Source organism: Marmota marmota, unplaced genomic scaffold (genome assembly GCF_001458135.2).
Source record: "Marmota marmota marmota unplaced genomic scaffold, marMar, whole genome shotgun sequence".
In the NCBI taxonomy this organism is placed as follows: Eukaryota; Metazoa; Chordata; class Mammalia; order Rodentia; family Sciuridae; genus Marmota; species Marmota marmota.
The window spans coordinates 228,173-234,611 of record NW_026005800.1 but is presented as its reverse complement, the minus strand read 5'-3'; the positions used below and the strand labels follow the sequence as shown (position 1 = coordinate 234,611).

Genomic DNA, 6,439 nt, shown 5'->3' with positions numbered 1-6,439 from the left:
TAAAATTATATCTTCAATATCCCACTGGAATGTGCTCCCCTGGGGAAAATGAAAGGGATCTCTTTCAATGTCCTGGGTTTTGGCCGTAATTTACATTACATCAACACCAGACACTGGAGCCTATTTAGGGTTTTGTTATTTAAATTAATTAGTTATATTTGTGAAGTATTGTACACCAACAACGTGCATCCATCTGTATTACCTTACAGACTTAACATAAGTAATTTATGCATTGTGAATTTGGGATTCTGTCAAGGCATATTGGACTTTTAACCAGCAAGGTGCTGGGTGGAGGAGAGGGACTTCCACCACATGTGGTTGACTCCCTATGGAGCATTCAGGCTCAGGTAGTTCAGGGCATAATCCACATAGTGTATGGGTGAGAGCTGGCCATCCTCCTGGCTGCTACTGTGGGCTTCATCAGGGTCTCCTTCCCCTTCTTGGGTGGTAGCTGCCAGACATCAAAATCACAGAGTAAAGGCCCTGAAATGTGCTAAGCAGTGCCCTGTCCATAATGAGGACTTGCAATTCTACTCTCACTTAGCTGCTGGAAAAGAACAAAGTTTTGGGAGCCCTCAGATCAGTTACTCTTTCACAATAGGAGAGATAAGCCACTTTCAGTCTTCAGAGACAAAGGTGATATTTAGAATGTTTCGGTTTCCACCTACAGAATGGGCAGTGCCTCCTTTGATGTAGTAGAACACTTTCTGTGAGTCTCCCCTGTACTTTGGCATGGAATAGTGGGACAAAGAGGAAATGTTTGTATGTAACATTTGTATTTCTTGCCTTTGAAAACAGTCATCACCCAAGCTGAAACAAAACATTTCACAATATTTGAAAGCAACTCCATCCACCAATGTGCAAATGAGACCAATGAGTGACTCATACCAATGTGCAACAAGTGCATAGCATTGGTGGAGAAACATCTGACTCAAGTTCCTTAAAAAAGGCAATCTGGGTGGCTTTGACAACAGTAGTGTGATATACACTTAGAATGCCACCCCTGCCAAGAAGTTCTAAGGGTTAAGCTGAAGTGGGTGTTCCTTTACTGGGTGCCAAGGATGCCCTGCAGGACCTAGTGTTGGCCAGGGTACCATGGACCTTGTCCTCCAAGATGCTCCCTTTAGTAGAGAGGAAGGCTGCACTGAGATCCCAAGAGAGGGTATCAAATGGCTGAAACTCATCCTTTCCACAATTGAAACCAGGATGAATGTTCCCCACCATCTTCTATTAAGTGAATGATCCAGGAGCATGGTTGATAATGATTTATAAACACCCCCACACTTTAAAACAAAATTCTGGGCCAATTTCATGTGCTTTTCTTGTTTCCATGATGTTTCTCAATGCTAGCTGATGGCTGGAGATACCCACCTCAGGGCAGCTTCCATGTTAAGGGGTCTCTGTCCCTCAGTGGCAGAGAGGCACTCTGGTGGGCTTCTTTAGCAGGAGTACCTTGGCATTTCCTTCTAAATCTGTGGACAGCTGGTGTTCTGTGCCTGAGGAGGTTGACCTCCAGGTGTGAGACAAGAAGGGCAGGCCAGGTACAGAAGGCCAGAGGAGGGAACTGTGAGTTCCTGGGCTGTCGTGGTCATTGGTTGAAGGTAATGCAATCAACTCAGGTAGCCAAATCCAATGGGAATTCTTGTGAGTTACCTGAGAGATGCCCACTTCAACAAAAGGGAAATCTGATGGGAAAAGATGTTGAACAGGAGAGTATGGGAGGAGAACATGGGCCCAGCATGTGGACAGCAATCCCCAATGCCTTTTCCCAGGTCAGTCTTCCCAGAAGCCAGTGGTTTGTGTGAGCTCAATTTTGGACAATTTTGTCACCTCTTTTGTTAGGTTGATTCCCAAGTATTTTATTTTATTTTTTTGAGGATATTGTGAATGGGGTGTTTTTTTTCATTTCCGTCTCAGAAGTTTTGTTGCTGATATACAGAAATGCCTTTGATTTATGCCTGTTGATTTCATATCCTGCCACTTTGCTGAATTCATTTCTTATTTCTCGTAGTTTCTTTGTCTTTTTGGGTCTTCTAGGTATAGAATCATGTCTTCTGTAATAGTGATAATTTAAGTTCTACTTTTCCTATTTTTATGCCTTTAATTTCTTTTGTCTGTCTAATTGCTCTGGCCAGTGTTTCGAGAACTATATTGAATAGAAGGGGTGATAGAGGGAATCCCTGTCTTGTTCCAGATTTTAGAGGGAATACCTTCAATTTTTCTCCATTCAGAATGATGCTAGCCTGAGGCTAAGCTTAGATAGCTTTTACAATGTTGAGGTAAGTTCCTGTTATCCCTAGTTTTTCTAATGTTTTGAACATAAAGGGATGCTGTACTTTGTTGAATGCTTTTTCTGCATCCATTGAGATGATCATATGGTTCTTATCTTTAAGCCTATTGATGTGGTGAATAAGAATTATTGATTTCTGTATATTGAACCATCCTTGTATCCCAGGGATGAATCCTACTTGATCATGGTGCACAATTTTTTTGATGTGTTTTTGTATCCGATTCGCCAGAATGTTATTGAGGATTTTTGCATCTAGGTTCATTAGAGATATTGGTCTGTAGTTTACTTTCTTTGAGGTGTCTTGGTCTGGTTTCGGAATCAGGGTGATGTTGGCCTCAGAGAATGAATTTGGAAGAGCTCCCTCTTTTGCTATTTCCTGAAATAACTTGAAAAGTATTAGTATTAATTCTTCTTTAAAGGTTTTGTAAAACTCCACTGTATGCCCAGGACTGGATGGGGGTTCCGCACCGCGGGTCCCGCGCCACTCCTGATTCCCTCGATCTGACTATCACGCTCACGGGAGAGCTGGGAGGGGCCCTTAAGTTTTCCCCGCTGTGTGGAGAGGGAGGGCTAGGGGGTTACACACCTGTCACCGCCGGTTTCAATGAAGTTATCTCCTCCGCTGCATTCTGGTGATGTCAGTTTTCTGCCATGGTTGTATCCCATGCAAATGGCAACAGTTCGTTCCCTTTGCCGGGTGACCAATGCAACGGGTGGGTCCTGACTGGCTCTCCCAAGCCCCGTCTCAATCCTGTGGCCAATGCCTATGCAGGCTCCGTTGGTATTAACCTCCACAGGTTCAGAAGGGCCGACCAGTTGTTTCAGTGGGATCCTTTAGTGCTGAGTCACAGCGGTTTGTCTGTGAGTCGCAGGCAAAAGGGAGCTTGAATTCAGCGGATCCGGGCTCGGTGTGTGTTCTGAGAGGCCCAAAGTGTTCGCACCAGATCCACGTCAGCTCAGCATTGCCTAGTGATCCTGGGAAAACAGCATTTAGAAGGTTTACAACTCCCTATGCCTGCGCAGAGACTTGATCTCTCCACACCCGCCACCATGTTGGTTCCATTGAAAGCAGTTTAGAATCAAAGACCAATTGTTCCCATGATAATGGATTGAAGACAAAGCTCCTGGACTCACCAACCTTCCTGTTTTAGTTCCCAGAAAACCTTCTTGAGGGGCAGTCTTTTTTCCTGAGGTCAATTTACCACTAAGATATTTTGCAGAACACTTCTCTTCGTAAAAACTGTTTTGAAGACATACCTCTGTCAGTTGCACTTCTATTAGTGAAAATGTCTCCAAAGAAGTGAGCGTTAATGTACTAGTCTTTTAATGTTTGCCAAGCTTTACTCAAGTTACAATCTTTGAAGTAAGAATTTGAAAGACATAAAAGAAGAGATTCCAGCAAGAGCATCTGTAATTGTTATGTGACCTCTAATGATGTTAGTGAATTTTGTTGGTATTCTAAGTCACCCATGAATGTGGGTTCATCTCTCCCTTGTGACTTCTGCTGTATAAATGGCTCTGCTTAAGCAGAACCATCTGTCATTTTTGCAGAGCCATTTAAGGCCAACCCATGTCTGATTTCCTGGGATGGTTTCTTGAGTGCCTTCCCCACATGGATTCCAGTCCCTTGAACTATGAGGCCTCCTGCCTGGCTCTCTGTCCTCTGGCCTCAGGGCTCTGGGGTCCCAAGGGAGGTTATTCTTAGTTTGTTCACTTTCTTCTCTTCCTGTTCTCAGTCATCCACCCTATCTCCAAATTTCAAAAGTCTGCAAATAACTGTCCAGCAGAGGAGATCTGGGGAGAGTCTCCATGAGCTAATGCACAGCACCTCTGTTCTCTAGGAGCCAGGGTAGCAGTGATGCCCACAAAAACAAAGTTAGTTCTTGTTTTATTTCTCTCAAATTGCACTGTCCAGACTGTCCACTGTGGGTCCTACCTCAGCTCCACCCCACACTGTGGGAGGCCAATGAGCACATGACCGTCTCTGACTCTGCTGCTAACCAGTGCAGCATCCAGTGGTCATGCTGTAATATGGATAGCCATGGTCTTCTAAGGTCTGAGTGACTGTGTCTTCGTGCATGGGCATGCCTTCCTGTATCCCCATGGGTTGAGCTATGCTCACCTGTTCCTTTGTGATATTACCCTTTGTCCATTAGGATAGAATGTTCCATGGAAACATCTTTGGTGTGTCTTATTGTGCCCTTGGGTGTGGCCTACCTAGATGTCAGTCAACCTGCTGAGAGCAGACATCATGAAGCTAGACTCAGTCCCTTGAAACCTGACCCCTTGCCTCATTTGAATAGTTTTTCCTCAATAAAAGGGGTCAGCATATGGGCTCTCTCTCTCTCTCTCTCTCTCTCTCTCTCTCTCTCTCTCTCTCTCCAGATGCTTAAGGTCAGATAAGCCATCACAGCACCCCGAAAGAAAAAGGTACTTCTGTCTCTTGTGTGGTTATTTCACATAGCCCAGTTAGCCCAGTTCCCCTGGAGTGACCCATGAGTGTTTTAATTGCATGCAACCCAGCAACTGGCATCCCTGGGTGAGTGAAATGTTTGAGTGTTTATGTCACTGGGATAAATACAACACCACCCCTCAGTAGGAAGCCAGGCCCTCTGCTGTAATGAAGCTTGGAGAGCATGCAAGTGTGGATTGGCTTTTTTCTTAAGCCTGCCTCTGCTTTACTCCAACCTTCAAACATGTACCCTCAGCACCCAATGGTGAAACTCAGTGAACTCTTTTATCTCTGTCTCTTCCTCTGCCACCTGTGGCTCTTTGTTAACCCTGCCTGTGTCCCAACAGCTCCTTCCACCTTAAGGAAGGTGGGCCTCCACCAGAGGACAAGGCTAGCACCTTCAGAGCTGATTGATGATGAGGCAGTCCATGTGCACCATAGTTGTGATTCTGGCATGTACCTGAAGGGGTTCAATAGAAATACATACTTCACATTTGTTGTTACATATATGTTCCTATCTAGGTAGATTTTTTGATAAAGGTATGTAACAGGACATGATATATTTGTCATCAACAGATAAAAAGTAACAGAAAATGTTGTAGATAGCATGAAATGGTATATACATATTCCATGTAAATATACAGGACTTACGCTGTGTTGTATTTGCATTATTTAGATATACAGATTTGCTTATATTTACTCAGAGTGAGTGATATAATTCTCAGGCCAAATTCTCACTAGGAACAAATGAAACCCTCAGACAATGTTCTGAACCCAGGGCATGCCCATCCTGTCATAACCTCTGTGCTGGCCACACAGTGCTAAGTGGGCCTCCAGGCTCACTGGGGAGTGTGATCTTCTGCAGGAGCCATGAGAAGATGTTGCTGAACTTGCCCATCTCATTGTGCACAGGCAGCAGACCTGAGCAGAGGGAGTGAAACCTTGGGTTGAGTTCCAAGGGGTCTCCTAGCATCTGTCTGGTGGTGGTGAGTGGACTCCTGCATATATTTGCCCCAAGTCAGGCTGCCTAGGCTGTGGATGAAAACCTGAGGGCTCCTGGCCTTCCAAGTACTTAAAATGACATCAGTGGACAAAACAGCAAAGGAGTATGCTGGGACACTCAGTATTAAGGCTTGAGTGGCAGAAGGAAACAGGCATCAGAGAGCGTATGTCTGTCCTGTGCTTAGCATGGGGTCATGGGGTCTGGATGAAACCACAGATGTGAAGTGTCAAAGGAATGATTGGGCCACATGGCAGAGCTTCATCTGACTGGGGGCATGAAGTCACTGTTCTCTCCTTACTGCTCTCTTTGGAGAGAGTCACCATGTAGAATCAATGGGAGAGCCATGGGCACCACATTCTACTTCTGGAGGACAAAGTATCTGTAGGAGCAATTAGGACCTGCTGTACTGGGCCATCTCTCTACTGCCCAGTCCTTCGTCTGTTTGTTCAGTTGCCTTCAGGTAGGTTTGGCCTGGTGGGCATCTGGTGTAATGTGGGTTACAAGGCTGCAAAATGCTACTTACTCTGTTCAACCAGCAGTTCCACATCTGGTGTGGGACCTCTCAGTCACCTCCTGCTCCTTCCACATTTTCCATGACCTTTTTTTTAGCAATTGTTTCTTGCTTACACTCTCAGGCTCAAATTGGGTATGTCTTGCCCTATTGCTGGGTGCTGGGTTCTGCTATTCATGCACA

The 6,439-nt window shown here is 45.0% G+C and overlaps 1 pseudogene; it reads right to left on the bottom strand.

The window, feature by feature from the left end:
- Nucleotides 1-326: 326 nt before the first annotated feature.
- Nucleotides 327-6,439, bottom strand: part of LOC107160980 — a 52,660-nt pseudogene continuing 46,547 nt past the window's right edge.